Source organism: Equus quagga, unplaced genomic scaffold (assembly GCF_021613505.1).
Source record: "Equus quagga isolate Etosha38 unplaced genomic scaffold, UCLA_HA_Equagga_1.0 220_RagTag, whole genome shotgun sequence".
Lineage (NCBI taxonomy): Eukaryota > Metazoa > Chordata > Mammalia > Perissodactyla > Equidae > Equus > Equus quagga.
In genome coordinates, this window is record NW_025799647.1 from 18,783 (window position 1) to 36,868 (window position 18,086).

Below are 18,086 nucleotides of genomic sequence, written 5' to 3' on the forward strand. Positions count from 1 at the left end.
ATTAATAGTTACTTCTATTGATCACTTACTGTATTCCAGCCACAATGTTAAATGCTTTATGTTATTTCATTTTATCTTCACTGTAATACTAGGTCACAGATGTTATTATCCTTATTTCATACATAAAGAAACTGAGACCAAAGAGCTAGGCAGCTTGCCCTGGGCTGCATAGTTGCTAAGTAGTGGAGCTGGACCTTGTCCCTGATGCTGTGCTGTCTGAGTCTTACAGGCTTATTACAGAATGCCATTGAGGTATACACTTACTTCAACAGTGGCAGCATGTGTGGTAAATTATCTTGATTGTCAAAGCTTGAGTCAGTAATACTAAACTAAGACAAGATGAGGATCAATGGGCCACAGCAAGTCTTCTTCTTATAAAAGTCAGAGATGCTTTATTGGATTCAAAGAGCCAAAAACATAGCTGCCCCAATATATTATACCTTACAGATCTCTTGATGACCATAGAATTGGAATAGGGTCTCTAATGAGGAAAAGATGGAGTTGTAAGACTTCTTACACACTAGGACAGATTGACCACTTTCTGCCCCCACCCCAGGGTTTTGAGGTATAATTGACAAATAAAATTGTGTGTGTGTGTGTGTATATGTATATATATATATAAAAGCATATATATGAAGTGTATAACATGGTGATCTGATATATGTATACATTGTGAAATGATTACCACAATCAACTTATTAACACATCCATCACCTCACATGGTTTTACTTTTCGTGTGTGAGTGTGTGTATGGTAATAATGCTTAAGATTTACTCTGTTAGCAAATTTCAAGTATACAATACAGTATTACTAACTATAGTCATCATTTTGTGCATTATATCCCCAGAATTTATTAGTATTATAACTGAAAGTTTGTATCGTTTGACCAACATCTCTCCATTTAGCTACCCTTCAGCCTATGGCAACCACCACTCTACTCTCAGTTTCTGTGAATTTGACTTTTTTAAAAAAAATTCTACATGTGAGTGAGAGAGTGAAATCATATAATATTTGACTTTTTCTGGCTTATTTCACTTAGCACAATGTCCTCCAGGTTCACCCATGGGTTGTCACAGGTTGCAAGACTTCCTTCCTTTTTATGGCTGAATTTTATATATATATATATATATATATAATGTGACATATATAATTATGTGAGATACATATATCATATTTTATCTATTCATCCATTGATGGACACTTAGGTTGTTTCCAGATCTTGGTTATTGTAAATAATTCTACAGTACCATGGGGATGCAGATATCTCTTTGAGATACTGATTCCATTTCTTCCAAATATATTTCCAGAAGAGGGATTATAGGATCATATGGTAGTTTTATTTTAATTTTTTGAGGAACATACATACTGTTTCCCATAACATATGAACCAATTTACATTTCTACCAACAGAGCACAAGGATCCTCTTTTCTCTACATTCACACCAACACTTGTTATAGCTTGTCTTTTTGTTAATTGCTGTCCTAACAGGTGTGAGGTGATACCTCATTGTGGTTTTGTTTTGCATTTCTCTGACGATCAGTGATATTGAGCACCCTTTCACATACACATTGGCCATTTGTATGACATATTTGGGGAAAAAATGTCTATTCAGATCCTTTGCATATTTTTTAATCAGATTTTTTTTTTTTACTATTGAGTTGTATGAGTTCCTTATATATTTTCAATATTAACCCCTTATCAGATACATAGTTTGCAAATTTTTTTTTCATTCTATAGAGTACCTTTCCATTTTGTTCATTCTTCCTTTTGCTGTGCAGATCTTTTTGGTTTAACATAGACCCACTTGTCTATTTTTGTTTTTGTTGCCTATGCTTTTGGTGTCAGATTCAACAAATCATTGCCCAGACCAATGTCAACAAGATTTTCCTCTATATATTCTTCTAGGAGTTTTATGGTTTCAAACATTACATTTATGTCTTTAATCCATTTCAAGTAAATTTTTGTGTATGGTGTAAGATAAGGGTCCGATTTCATTCTTTTGCATGTAATTACCTGGTTTTTCCAACACCATTTATTGAAGAGACTAACCTTTCCCCACTGTGTTTTTTCTTGGCACCTTTGTGAAAGACTACTTGCCTGTATGTACATGAATTTATTTCTGGTGTTTCTAGTCTGTTCTATTGGTCTATGTGTCTGTTTTTATGTTAGCATCATACTGTTTTGACTACTAGAGTTTGTAATACAGTTCGAAATGTGGAAGTGTGATGCTGCCAGCTTTGTTCTTTATCAAGGTTGCTTTGACTATTCAGGGTTGTTTGTGATTCCACACAAATTTTATGATTGTGTATTCTGTTTCTGTGAAGAACACCATTGGAATTTTGATAGGGATTACATTGAATCTGTAGATCACTTTGGGTAGTATGGACATTTTAACAATATTAATTTTTCCCATCCATAAATATGGGATATTTTTGCATTTGCTTGTGTCTTTTTCAATTTCTTTCATCAATGTCTTATAGTTTTCAGTGTAGAGATCTTTCATCTGTTTGGTTAAATTTATTCCTAAGTATTTGATTGTTTTTGAAGCTATTGTAAATGGGATTATTTTCTTAATTTGTCTCTCAGAAAGCTCATGTTAGTGTATAGAAATGTTACCAAACCTGAAGTGAGTTTGCTCACCCGTTGTGCAGCAAGCCAATCTCTGACACCAGGGGTAATGGAAGAAAGTAGGGATTTTATTTTTTGCACAGTGCTGAGCAAGGAGAGAGGGCAGCTAATGCTGAAATCCCAAACTCCCCAAAAAGCTAAAAGGAAGGGTTTTCATTGGGAGTTTTAGGTAGGGGAGTGGGTGCATATGGCCTTGCTGGTCAGAGCTTTCTCACCAGCCTGTCTTTGGCCTTGAGACACTTACAGAGAGGAGGGAGCCTGTGACCTTGCTGGTCAGCAGCTTTCCCACCAGCCTGTATCTCTTTGCAGGGAGGAGGTGATCGGGGTGCTTGTCCCTGACGGTGTCTGTCTCCATGGAGGATAATGGATTCTGGATCCAAGAAGCCAGAGAGTAAGCAGGGAATGAGTGTTTTGGTTTTAACCCCATATATGCTGGGTTTAATGTGGGAAAACTGATATCAGGGTCGATATCAGAAATGCAGTTGATTTGGTGTGTAGAAACATATATTGATTTTGTATCCTGCAACTTTACTGAATTTGTTTATTGGTTCTAACATTTTTTTGGTGTAGTCTTTAGCGTTTTCTCTATACAAGTTCATGTCATCTGCAAGCAGAGACAATTTTACTTTGTCCTTTCCAATTTGGATGCTTTTTATTTTTTTCTTGCCTAATTGCTTTGGCTACAACCTCCAATACTATTTTGAACAGAAGTGGCAAGAATGGGCATCCTTGTCTGGTGCCTGATCTTAGAGGGAAAGTATTAGCCTTTTACCATTGAGTGTGATGTTAGTTGTGGGCTTGTCATATATGGCCTTTATTATGTTGAGGTAAATTCCTTCTATACCTAATTTTTTTAGAGTTTTGTTTAATCACAAAAGGATGTTGAATCTTGCAAGTGCCTTTTGTGATCTATCAAGATGATCATATGATTTTTATCCTTTGTTCTGTTAATATGGTGTATAGCATAAGTATTGCTAGTTTCCTTTCATACAAACAAAATAGAGATTGAAAAACAATAGAGAAAATCAATGAAACCAAAAGTTGGATCTTCAAAAGGATCAACAAAATTAAATTAAAGATAAATCTTTAGCTATATGAATTTAAAAAAAGAGAGAAGACTCAAATTGCTAAAACCAGATAAGAATATCGGGACATTACTATTGATTCTACAGAAATAAAAAGGAGTATAAAAGTGTACTATGAACAATTCTACATCAACAAATTGGGTAACCTAGGTGAAGTGGACACATTCCTAGAAACACAAAACCTAATAAGACTAAGTCATTAAGAAATAGAACATCTGAATAGATCTATAACTAGTAAGGAAATTGACTTAGTAATCAAAAATCTCCTGACAAAGAAAAGCCCTAGATCTGATAGCTTCACACATGAATTCTACTAAACATTTAAAGTACAACTAATACCAATACTTCTTAAACTTTTCCAAAAAATTAAAGTGGAAGGAACACTTCTTAACTCATTGTATAAGGCCAGCACTGCCTGATAACAAAGCCAGACAAAGGCTAGAAGGCTACTTAAAAAAGAAAACTATAGACTTATATCCTTATGAACATACATGCAAAAATCCCCAACAAAATACTAGCAAACTGAATTCAGTAGCATATTAAAAGGATTATACACCATAACCAAGTGAGATTTATTCCTGGAATGGACAAATGGTTCAATATATGAAAATTGATCAATGTAATACTCCACATTAGAAGAATGAAGGGAGAAAACCACATGATCATTTCAATTGATGCAGAAAAAGCATTTGACAAAATTCAAAACCTTTCCAGAAATACACACAACAAATTAGGAATAGAAAGAAACTATCTCAATATAATAAAAGTCATGTATGAAAAACCCACAGCAAACATAAAACTCAATGCTGAAAGACTAAAAGCTTTCCTTTAAGATCAGGAGTGAGACAAGGATGCCTTCTTTTACCACTTCTATTCAACATAGTACTGGAAGTTCTAACCAGAGCAATTTGGCAAAAAAAAAAAAAAAAAAAGAAAGAAAGATAAGAAAAGAAAAAGAAAGAAATTAAAAGCATCCAAAATAGAAAAGAAGTTAATTTGTTTTTTTTTTTTTGCAGATGATAAGATCTTATATATAGAAAACCCTACAGATCTTACAAAATAACTATTAGAACTAATAAATGAATTCAGCAAATTAGAAGGATACAAAGTCAACACACGAAAATTAGTTGCATTTCTATACACTAACAATGAACAAACTGAAAAGGAAATTACAAAACAAGTCCATTTACAGAAGCATTAAAAAAATAAAATATTTAGGAATTAACTTAACCAAGGAAGTAAAAGTCATGTACAATGAAAACTACAAAACATAGCTGAAAGAAATAAGAAGACATACATAAATGGAAAGGCATTCCGTACATGGATTCGATGACTTAATATTGTTAAAATGTCAATACTGGGGATGGGCTGGTTGCCTAGTGGTTAAGTTCAGTGTGTTCCACTTTTGCGGCCCAGGTTCAGTTCCTTAGTGCAGACCTACACCACTTGGCAGCAGCCATGCTGTGGAGGTGACCTACGAACAAAATAAAGGAAGATTGTCAATAGATGTTAGCTCAGGGCAAATCTTCCTCAACCAAAAGAAGAAGATTGGTAACAAATCTTAGCTCAGGGCAAATCTTCCTCAGGAAAAAAAAAAAAAGTCAATACTACCTGAAGTGACCTACAGAATCAATGCAATCTCTGTCTAAATCCAATGATGTTTTAGGCAGAAATTGAAAAACCCATCCCAACAAAGAATGAATAGACAAATAAGATGTGGTAATACACACACATACACATACACACACAAACAAAATGGAATGGAATACTACTCAGCTATAAACATGAACGGACCTCGAGGGTATTATGTTAAGTGAAACAAATCAAATGTAGAAAGACAATTACTATACGATTTCACTCATATGTGGAAAATAAACAAACAAACACATAGAAACAGAGAACAGATTGGTAGTCACCAGAGGGGAAGTGGGCAGGGAGAGGGCAAAAACAGGTAAAGGGGCACATATGTATGGTGACGGATGGCAACTAGACTTTCGGTGGTGAACACAATGCAGTCTATACAGATGGTGAAATATAATGATGTACACCTGAAATTTATATAATGTTATAAATCAATGTTACCTCAATAAAAACAAAAGAAAAACCCATACTAAAATTCATATGATATCTCAAGAGACCCCAAATAGTCAAAAAATCTTGAAAAAGAAGAACAAAACTGGAGGACTCACACTTCCTGATTTCAAAACTTGCTACAAAGCTAAGGTAATCAAAACACTGCAGTATTGGCAGGAAGACAGACATCAAGATTAATGGAATAGAATAGAAAGCCAAGAAATAAACTCTCACGTACACGGTCAATTGATTTTCAACAAGGGTGCCAAGGCCATTAAATCAGGAAAGGACAGTATCTTCCACAAATGGTACTGGGAAAACTGAAAATCCACAGGCAAAAGAACGAAGTTGGACGCTTCCCTAATATCACATATAAAAAATAACTCAATAGAATTTTCAGTAAAGTTAAGGGGAATGGTAATCAAATTGTGGTCAGAACCACAATATGGGACTGCAGACTCAGTAGTTAGTTAAATTTTAGATGTTTGGGAGAGCTTCCCCAGGGCATTCTCCTTCCTTCATGAGGAAGGTCCCAGTGACAGTTCTGAAAGACAAAGTTTCTTGCGTCCCTCTCTCCTCCATACCTCCCAGGGTCTAAGGCATTCCTTCCTTCAGTTCTATGGTTGTTCCTCTCCTTCTACTGCTACGAAATTGGTCTTTGTCATCCCTGTAGGCAAAAATTCACCTTTGAAAAATCTTTTTTAAATCTCCTACTCAGACCTACACCTTCCTTCTGGAGCAGCCAAGAAAAAGAGGTACCAGGGCATTTTTATAAAATTTAACATGAATTAAGCTTCTATTCAGGCTATACTCCTTCTATTCAGGCTGCCACCCAGAGGATGTACTGCCAGGGTGGTACACCTGGGGAATGAAAGATGCATCATGCCTACAAAGGGTCATGGCAGAATCCAGAATTTTCAAAATAGTGCTATAAACCCTTCCACCCCTTTTGTCCTGATCATTATCTAGGAAGGAATGATGACTTGGGGATGATGATGAGGGAATGATTCCTTTCTAGAGATAGCTTCATTAAGTGACTAAATCACCTTACTAAATTATGTGAGCCAGGAGGAGATAAGGGAGGTAGAAGCAGAAATATTCTTCAATCAATTTTGGGGGAAGCTGTTCCAACACTCGATAATACCAGATGTCTGTGGATCATAGAGAAGGTGGAAGGTTTGCTGAATACCTTGGCTGTCAGCCCATTGTTGAGTGGCTTTAGTGATAAAATGTGTGTTTTGTGTAGGTCTCAGCCTATCAAAAATGATGCTATTGACTAGGAATGCCTGGGGGCACTCATCTGGGCCCGTGCTACTCCTAGTGAGCCCCCACAGACATTTCCCCCACCAGAGCCAATGTTGTGGCTGGACTGGCCCTTGTGGTTCTTATAATGATTGCAAGACCCACTTAAGCAACCATCAGGAAACTTTGAAAAAAATCAGGTTTATTACTCACAAGTCCTAGATGGGTACACAGCACACCTGGGCCACATGGCAAGGTTGGGGGAGGGTGTGGACCTGGAGTTCTGCCTTTACTGGGGTCAAGGGTGGGGTGCCTAGGGTTTTGCAGGTTTACTCCTTATTGGTGAATTTAAAACATAAGAGCAGGCATTAAAGTGCAGGAAGGGAAAAGTAGGTTCACTCAAGCTGTCAGTTATCTAGGTTACCCAGGGCTTTCTAAAAGGGGAACTTCATGGGGGAGTGGCCTGGCTATATACTTGTATGGCTAGCAATACGTTTATTGAGATGGTATCTTTGTTTTTTATTTTGTTTTGTGTTTTTTTTTTTTTTTTGAGGAAGATTAGCCCTGAGCTAACTGCTGCCAATCCTCCTCTTTTTGCTGAGGAAGACTGACCCTGAGCTAACATCCATACCCATCTTCCTCCATTTTACATGTGGGAAACCTACCACAGCATGGTGTGCCAAGTGGTGCCATGTCCGCACCCAGGATCCAAACAGGTGAACCCTGGGCCGCTGAAGCAGAATGTGCGAACTTAACCACTGCACCACCGGGCCGGCCCCAGAGATGGTATCTTTGAAATGGATGCCTCAGCAATCAAAAGCTCAACTTCAGGCACTTACAAATTATAATCAGAAAAGCCTATTGTCAGGCACTTACACTACAATGTGCACCATTGTCAGGCTGCAAGTGGTTCAGAAAGCCGAAAACATAACACAGATTAGTTTCAAAGGTCACAACTGTGTGGCTGAGGTCTGTTGATCAGTCTGGAACAGCAATACTGTAACTTCAAAAAGTGTCAACAGTGGTAAGGCACCACTGGTAGCCCCAAGAAGGGATTGTGGTAGATCAGAATTTGCCACCCCAAAATATGTCTCTTTGGCTTGATTTTTTTTTCCTGAGGAAGATTAGCCCTGAGCTAACATCTGTGCCACTCTACCTCTACTTTATGTGTGGGTCACCACCACAGTGTGGCAGATGAGTGGTGTAGGTCCATGCCTGGGCTCTGAACCCACGAACCTGGGCCACCAAAGTGGAACGCGCTGAACTTAACCACTACACCATGGGTTTGGCCACTGGCTTTTTCATTTTTAAGAACAAAAGACCCAGAAAAAAACTTTGACCTTTCCCCTAAGTGCCCAAAAGAATTCAAGATAGAAGGCCTCTTCCAAGAAGGAACTAATATCTTAAGATACCTATAGTATAATATAAACTAGGTGTGATAGTGTGATAGCAAGGCCAATTTGATCAAAGTCCTCCCCACATCACATTATCTTTGCAAGGTATAGCAGACATTTGTTTACCAAACATTTGCTTTTCTATCTCCATGTGAATTGCCTTCCTTCCCTTTAATTCCAAAACCACTGCCCCCAACATCTGCCTTTGTCTTTAGCTGAAGATGGTATTTAAGGTGGTGGCTTCAGTCATTTTGATGAGTTGCTTAGTTTACCTGGGTTTCTCCCAGGTATACATGTTATTAAACTTTGTTTGAGTTTCTCCCGATGTTCTGTCTCACGTCAGTTTAATTCTTAGACCAGCCAGAAGGAACTAGAGAGTAGAGGAATGGTTCTTCCTCCCCTACAGGATCAAAGTTCTAATGTGGTCAATCTGCCAGGAGCAGGTGGGGGCAGCACTCACGCACCATGGGCTCTCTTATTGTGAAACAAACAAGTCAACTTTTAGCAAGAATCACAAGTCTGGCAGGCAGTGGTAGCCTCTGCATCAGAAACAGAGTCTTCTACTTTCTGCCTAGTATAGTAGAAATTGATGTGTCATATGCTTGTAACTCCTGAAAAATAAGCTTGTGCCCAGTATATGATGGTAGATGTTTGGCCATATATAGTATGATGATGGGTCTAGGCAGCAATGACAGCAACCTAGGTAGTACAAGCTCCGTAATTAGTTTGATTACCTAGGATCTCAGCAGAGAACAGGTCTTTAGCAGAGATATCTACATGAGTGACCCAGATGGTTCAATCTCCACAACTTGCTTCCAGAGTTTTGGGCCCCAAAAGGGTGTCATTAATGTGCCAGTCTGTAGTATTCTAAGTGACAGACCAAGCAGGTAGGTCATTGGCAACGGGCAAAAATGAGTAAAAGTACAATAAGGTAAATCAAGGAGAGTATTGGCCAGAGTTATGAGAACAGCCTTGACTTCTGCAGAGTGATAATTTCTGCTTTTGGTTCTGCATAGTTAGTACTGAGGCTGAATAGCCACAGCAGCCTAGTGGATACCAGCTTAGAGGAACCATCAGTGAACCAGACCCAGGCATTTAGGAAACCTCTGCAATTGAGAGCATCCCTGAGGCAGTGGTTTTGCTGCAGGCAGGTGATAGGAGGATAAAATTTCACCCAAAGGGAGAGTAGTCATTTTTTCATGTAATGCTAAGATGCTGCTGAGGTCAGGCTGGTTATATTCTTGAATATACCACCTACATTTGACAAGAGAGAGTGAGGTTTATTGGGCCATTCCCTCTTATTATCTGCTTAGTTCAAGTTTTCCCATTCCAAAGTGGGAATATCATAAGAATTATAAGATCTTCATGGGTCAGCCATTCGGTCTAGCCAAGAGCCAGCAGAAAACTAATAGCTGCTTTTCAAAAGGGGTATACCTGGTAGCCACATTGGAGAGCTAATGAATCTGAAACCTCAAGTGAGAGGGCCTCTGAATAGAAGCTGCCTCCCTTTGCCAGAGGCTTCAATTGTAATATCATCTAGTCATAAAGACTGGTAACTCAAAAGGTTCATGGTTGTGGGGCTTCAAAGGTAGAGAGTAGGCAACAACTTGCTGGGCAGTTTCCAACATAGCCTGCTAGTTTGGATCTTGTCTTGGTCCATTTGGGTTGCAATAACAAAATATCATAGATTGGGTAGCTTATAAACCACAGAAATTCTCATAGTTCTGACAGCTGGGAAGTCTAAGAGCAAGGCATCAGCAGATTCGGTGTCTGGTGAGAGCCTACTTCCTAGTTAATAGCCACTGCCTTCTTGCTGTGTCATCACATGGTGAAGGTCGCTAGGGATATCTCTAGAACCTCTTTTATTAGGCACAAATCTCAGTCGTGAAGGCTCTACCCTCATGACTTAAGCACATTTTAAAGACCCCATCTTTTAATACCATCATCATTGGGGGTTAGGATTTCAACATACGAATTTGGAGAAACACAAGCATTCAAGCTACAGCAGGTCTTACTCAAAGGATGTTGATTTCAGATTAGCCAGTATAAAGAACCAAGTAGGATGCCCAAATGAGGCATGCACTCTCTTCAATATTCAAAGAGTTCAAAAGGTGCTGAATTTAATTTTTTGTGGTTGGGGGTCAAAGAAGCAGCAGTTTTTCTTTGTCTGCCAGAAGGATTGACTTTTGTAAATTCTCCCACAGAACCCTAACTAACTTTGCTTAGTGAGAAGGCCCCTGGATTTTGTCAGGGTTTATCAGCCAGCCCTGCTGGTGTAGGCGTGATAAAATCTGAGTGAGAGCCATGAGAATGTGGCTTCTGACACGCTAACTAACAAGACATCATCTATATAGGGAAATCTTTGGGCATTAGAGGACAGAGACACTTACACTAAATCCTGACTCACTCTGCTTATGGGTCAATGAAATTAACATCTAAAGTTTTTGGCCTACCCAATCTCTAAATCTTCATTGTAGACATCATTTATTTCTGCTTTGAGGATGTCACAACTCAGTTTAGCTACAGCCACAGTGCATTTTAGCTGCGGCTGCAGAGCTTTCTGCCTCCATTGTCATAATGACATCCCTTCCCCATCCCACTTTGGAGGAGAATGAGCAACAATCAAAGAAGCATTTGATTGACTTGTTTTAATCCTAACTCTCGCTGTCCATCCTCTAAGCATTTATTAAAAGTAGGACAGAGGGAAACTCTTACTTCCTTCTTGTCCATCACTTGGGCAAGAGCATTCACTCTTGGATCCTAGGGAGTCCTGTTGTATCCTCTAATCTGGCTTGTGGGGGCCTTTGTTCTTTCTATTCCAGAAAGCCATGTGTCTGTCAGCATCCCATCTTTGTCACCAAAAACTGTCAAGAAATGTGATAGGTCTGAGATTTTACCTACATGCAAGCTAACAAGTTGGCCTGCCACAGTTTTATGGATGCTGGCAGAAGATAATGAGATACTTAGTTCAGAGACAAACAACTTTGTTACTCACAACACAGCAAGGAACATGAGTGTCATGCTCTCATCAACTTAATTTACTTCAAAATCTCATGGGGGCAATGCAAAGGGGTCCTAGGGATACTGCACACATAGTGATTTTACATTGCAGCTGAGGAACTCTGAGCTTTGGGAAACTAAATCTTTTATGGTAGGCTACTAGCAAACCTGCCCAATTTTTGCCCTGGGGGAAGACATTATCTTTATTATATTGGACAGTAAACAAACCTGCCCTCTTCTCTGGAGAGTGAAATTTTATCTTCCAAGTCTGTCCACTATATAAACATCCTTGAAATGATAGTCTGGAATAATATCTGTCAGCACCTCTGCATACAAGATGTACAGAAATTGAAGAGATCCACGGAGAATTGTCCACCAACAGACAAAGATTTAGAAACATAAATATAGATAAACGTATTATCTAGTTCAGTCTTCTGAGAGGGATTAGAAGCAATTATACCACAGTAGCAATGAGCACACTTAATCCTCAGATCTTGTTTTATAAATATCATTATCTGCTCAAAGAAAGCACGGATCCTTGGGAGCAACTGATAATTCCAGAACCGGGGTAGGTAAAATACAAGATGAGTCTAAAACATTTTGTGTGAAAAAGTAATGAAATGCTCAAAGAATGAAGGAGATATGTTGAAAGGACACAGAGGCCAGCTTAAAGGTGCTCCCAAGGGTCAAATCCAAGACAATTTAGCATTAAAATACATAAATAAGAGTAATGGATTATAAACCATTTAATTATATAGAAATCCATGAGTCCACACTGATATAATAAATAAATGAAATAATGGAAAGGGGGAAGCCATTTCTTATAGTAGAATGCCAAACAGTACATGTAGATGGAATTATGGTAGAAAATCATCATTTGACAATATTTATTGTAATAACTGTTTCAGTGGATGATAATCAATGAATGCTGAAATTAGTGGGTGAAAATTTGATGAAGAAAAGAGTAATTACATAGTCTTAAAGTAATTCTCCATAAGCTTCCTATTAATTATAAAGAGAAACTTAGTCACTTGTTCAGTGGAGCCATCTGTTGGACAACACTGCAAGAGTTCAAAGTTAACATAACCAGCAATAGGACCAACATCTTGTTCCTACTGATTAATATGGACTGAGATGAACATAACATCACTGTGGTAGTACTGCTTCCAAAAATAAAGCAGTACATTAACTAAAATTGATGGGTTTTCTGCAAAACAGCTGTTCTGCATTCTTGTCATGAAAAGACAATGAAAGACTAAAGAACCGGTTCAGGTTGAAGGAAATTTAAAAGACACGGCAATTGAATGAAATGTATGATTCTTGATTAGAACTCAGGCGGGGAAAAAAGATATAAAGGGCATTTAGGGAAAAGATCAATATGTCTGTGAATTAGACAACAGTATTGTATTAATATTAAAAATTCTGATTTTGATAACTATACTGTACTTATGTATAACACCTTTTCATGTATTTATGTGTCCCCATCTATCTATCTCCCTCCATTACTCCTTCTCTTCCTTTCTTTCTTCCTACTATCTTCTTTCTTTCTATTAATGTACATTAATACATACATATGTATATATATGCATATATATATATACACACACATACACACACATACCAAGAAAGCAAGAGTAAGAGTGAGAGAGAGAGAGGATAAAGTGAAGGGGATACATTATAAGAAACTGGAGAAGCAGGTAAAAGGTCTATGGAAGTTCTGTGTAATCTTGCAACTTCTCTGTAAGAGCTAATTCAAACCTATGTGGAAAAAGGAAAACACTCCAATAGAATAATGGGAAAAGAGCAAGACTTTTCAGAGAAACCAAAAAGGATAACAAATAAAAAGAGCCAATAAATATATTAAAATAATCTCAACAAGATGCATAAGTGCAAAAATTCAAATTAAAATAAAATATTATTTCCCAACTATCATTTTAGTAAGGATATACGGGTGTGATGATAATTCCAGTATGGAAAAAAGACATTCTCATATAATGTTGGTAGAAGGATGATTGGTGCAAGCTCTTTGAAGTAAAATTTGGCAATATTTTTCCCAAAATTAATACATACCTACACCTTTGACCCAGAAGGTCCACTCCTAGAAATTTTATTCTCCTGAGATTCTCACACTGATTCTGAATTTTCACTTAGAATTGTTTGTTGTGGGAATAAAACTTAAAACAATCAAAAGACCCATCAATGGAAATTAAAAGTTCATGAAACTTCCATAATATGAACTATACTACTACAGATCAAAGTAGATAGCCTAAATATAATGTTAAACAAATCAAGCTGCAGATAGTTATAGTGCAGGAAGTAATACTCTTACGCTTCCCACCCTGTATCCATCTTGATCCACAGGAAACTCCAATTGTCTCAACTCCACGACCACCTCTTAATTAACATAATAGTGAATCTGAAGAGTTAGGGTTTGACCCTTTCAGAACCAACTTTATGGGCCAACACATTGAAAGCCAAGACTCCCTGGCTATTCTCTAGTCTTCTTTCGCCATCCTCCCAGAGGTAGATTATAGTCCTTATCATGAAGCAATAGGATCAGTCATACCTCTCCAGGAAAACCTGCAGGATACTAAAATCTAGATTTTGGGCAAGAGATACCAAGCTTATCTTCAGCCTCATATGTAAGCCATATTTTCTGACACAGTTGTAGGAGGAGCACTAATGTTGGCGGTTTGGGGGTACTTGCTCAAATTAATAAAATTGGTACCAATTTGTGACTCATCTAATGATCATTTCACGTCTACTCTGCTGGAAAGAATACAGAGAGAAAGAGTGTGCTAGTATGACTTGGGTCTCCTACCACTTATAATGTGACACAGAAAAAAATAGTGTATTTGGGTTTGTGTATGTGTTTGTGTATATTTTGCTAATTATTCACTTGTATCACAGTAGTAGGCCTACCCTTCTCTGCTGCTTTTTAATACTAGTACTGGGACTCTGCAAACTACATTTCCCAGATTCCCTTGATAGCTGCCTTCTGGATAGATTCTGCCAACTGGAGATATTAGCATGAGTTCAGAAGTTGGGAAAAGGGATTTCCTTCTTGTTTGTAGTTTCTGTTGGCATTTCTCTCTAGCAGCAAAACACAGTCTGGCTCCAACTTCCACCTTGTTTTGGTGATCCCATCACCAGCAGTGCTGTCCCACCTTAAAACTACCATCACTAGCTAGCTGTGAGCGCTGGGTGGGCAATTCCCTGTATTGATTAAATCCATGTAGTTTGAAATATTAGTATGGCTTTTGTGTTCATGACTAGACTGTGAATTTTGTACTAAGAATTTCTAGACACTTCAATAAAAAATATTTAACAATAGTTACCCTTGGGGAGTGGGACTGATAAAGATGGGGGAAAAGGAAACTTTTACTTTCCATTTTAGTCCTTCTGAATTCTGTTTTATATTTACTATAAACTGTTTTACTCCTACCATAAATTTTGCTATGATGTCCATGATTTAGTTCATAATAATTCAGCATATAGACTTAGCTGCCTTAATCAGAAGTATCAACTCCAGGGATGACTGGCTAGGACTGAACAGAAAACCCGTACTCCAGAAATGATTACTACTTGTCTTTTAGCTTTCTTTACCCTAATCAACACCAGAGGTTTTATTAATGAGCTTAGTGAATTTTAGAAACAGGTTTTCATTGTTCTACTGAGTGAGGAATAATTAGAAGATCTTTTGAACTTTTGCCAAACTCAAAGTCAAAAAATTAATATCTCATTATTTTTTTATGGGGCCAGCCCCATGGCATAGTGGTTAAGTTTACCTGGCTCTGCTTCACTGGCCTGGGGTTCACAGGTTCAGATCCTAGGCAAGGACATACACTACTCATCAGCCATGCTGTGGCAGCATCCTACATACAAAATAGAGGAAGACTGGCACAGATGTTAGCTCAGGGCTAATCTTCCTCAAGCAAAAAAAAGAGGATTGGCAACAGATGTTAAGTCAGGGTGAATCTTCCTCACCAAAAAAAAAAAAAAAAGATAGATATCTCATTATTTTAATTGGTGAATCTGAGTATCTTTTCATATGGTTCTTGGCTATTTTTTTTATTTTTAACAGTGCGTAGAAAAACTTTTTATAACTGAATAAATGTCCCTGTGTTGTATTATTACCAGAATAAAACCAAGCAAACACGCAAAAAAAAAGTCATAAACTACTATATACAATAGAGTTCTACTTTTTTGTCAAAAGAAATATAAAGAGATATACATATATATATTGATATAGATACATAGACACATTTATATTTGTACCAAGACCTTGGGCTAAATATTTGCAACTCTGATCTCATCATTTTCTTTCTCCAAGTTCTCTTACTGCACATAAAGCAACTAACCAACCCCACATTTCATAAATGCTTTATTTTGACTAAAATGTTCTATGGCAGCAGATATTTGACTCCAGGTCACCACTGGTGATAAATTAAGTAACTGTTTTGCCGCTGAATGCTATGGAGAACCAACTGCACATTCCCACCTTAGATTCTATTTCTCTGGAACAAGCTTTGGTACCAATAACTATATCATTCAGCACTCAATCAGGGTTGCAGAATCACTATCAGTGTTTTAGGATAAGGGGTCCATATAAAGAAATTAGACCTGGGCTGGCCCAGTGGCGCAGAGCTTAAGTTCACACGTTCCGCTTCGGCGGCCTGGGATTCCCCGGTTCGGATCCCAGGTGCGGAAGTGGCACTGCTTGTCAAGTCAAGCTGTGGTAGGTGTCCCACATATAAAGTAGAGGAAGATGGGCACGGATGTTAGCTCAGGGCCAGTCTTCCTCAGCAAAAAGGAGGATTGGTGGCAGATGTTAGCTCGGGGTTAATCTTCCTCAAAAAAAAAAAAAAAAGAAAGAAAGAAATTAGAACTTAAACAATTGTGGAGAAAGTGGGGAAGTGAAGGTCCAGAAGGGGGTCCTGGTGAATCAGAGAAGGGATCATCAACCAACCAATCTGAGAAGCCACGCACATCCAGCTTCCGAAGTAGGAATATAAAGGGAAGTTGTTGCCTGTGTTCCTCTGTGTGTCTCCAGTCAAGTTTCTGGTGATAGGCCTGGGGCCACTCGATCATCTGGGACAGGAAGAAGAGTTGTCGATGGAACAGAGGAAAACAAGGACAAGCTAGAAGCCACAAGTCACCTCTGCATCTGTCCATCATCATACATAACTGCAAAAGACCTTCAAAAACTACTACTCCACTTCTGCCTTCCAAATCAAGCACACATTTTTCTTTCAGCAAAATCTAATTAGAGCCATACAGGGAGAAGGATTCTGGGAAACTTAGTTTCTAGCGTAATCAAGTTCAGCCAGATTTAGCACAGCACAATTCATGACATTACCACCACCATTACTGTAATTATCACTACTATTTTTCTAATTTCACCTGCTCTATGAGCAGTGAATTTGAAATTCAGAAATGGTTATTAATGTAGTTGGTCCGAATCTACATGCTCATTTCTGAACGCTGAATTATTATAGCAAGCTACCAGGAGTCCTAATTGTATCAGAGTCTCTGGGACTCGGGGAGGGAGACGTACTGGAAAGAACATCAACACTTAAGCCCTAAATTCAGATTCTGACAATGCTTCTTTCTAGTCATGCACTCTTAGGCAAGTCAAAGTCTTCCCTGATCCTCAGCTTCCTTATATATAAAATAGACTCAGTAGTACTTACTCTAAAAGTTACTGTGAAGATTAAATCAAATAATATAGTGAAACAAATCCACTTCACCCCACCACTAGTTAAATGATAAAGTGGACTTCAAGATTGACACTAGAATTAAATTTAACAAACCAAGAGATGATAAAGGCTGCTCTATAATTGGGGAGTGGGCATGAGGGGAGAGCTGGTTTAGAAGGAATAACTGAGAGGGGATCTTGTAGTCTGCTCAGAGATAACAGTTAATAGCTACCTGAGAAATTGATCCTGTCACTCAAATATCCTCTGGTCCAATTCCAGGACACTTAAGTTATTTACTTATTCAACAAATATTTAGTGAATAATCACTACGGATGCATCATTGTACAGGGGATATAAATAGGAAAGACACAGGGGCTGGCCCGGTGGCACAGCAGTTAAGTTCGTACATTCTGCTTCAGTGGCCTGGGGTTCACTGGTTTGGATCCTGGGTGCAGACATGGCACCGCTTTGCAAGCCCATGCTGTGGCAGGCATCCGACATATAAAGTAGAGGAAGATGGGCACGGATGTTAGCTCAGGGCCAGTCTTCCTTAGCAAAAAGGGGAGGATTGGCAGCAGATGTTAGCTCAGGGCTAATCTTCCTCAAAATAAATAAATAAAAATAAATAAATAAAATAAATAGGAAAGACACAATTCCTTCATCTAAAATCTAAGGTAAGTGGACAGATAAAATGTATAGCTTAATACAATGTGATAGAGGCACATTAGAAATCTGAGGTACCCAGATAGAAGGCAACTAAACTAGTCTTGCCTGGGGAGGCAGAAATTGTCAGGGAAGTCTGCCTGGAAGAGATAACCTCTTTACTAAGATGTAACGATAAACTGAAATTATCCAAGAAGAAAGGCTAGAAGAATAATCAGGGTACAGGGAATAAATAGAATATGCAAAGGCAAAGAATTTTAACCACTATGCCAAATGTGAGAAACTGCTTATAATTGAGTATG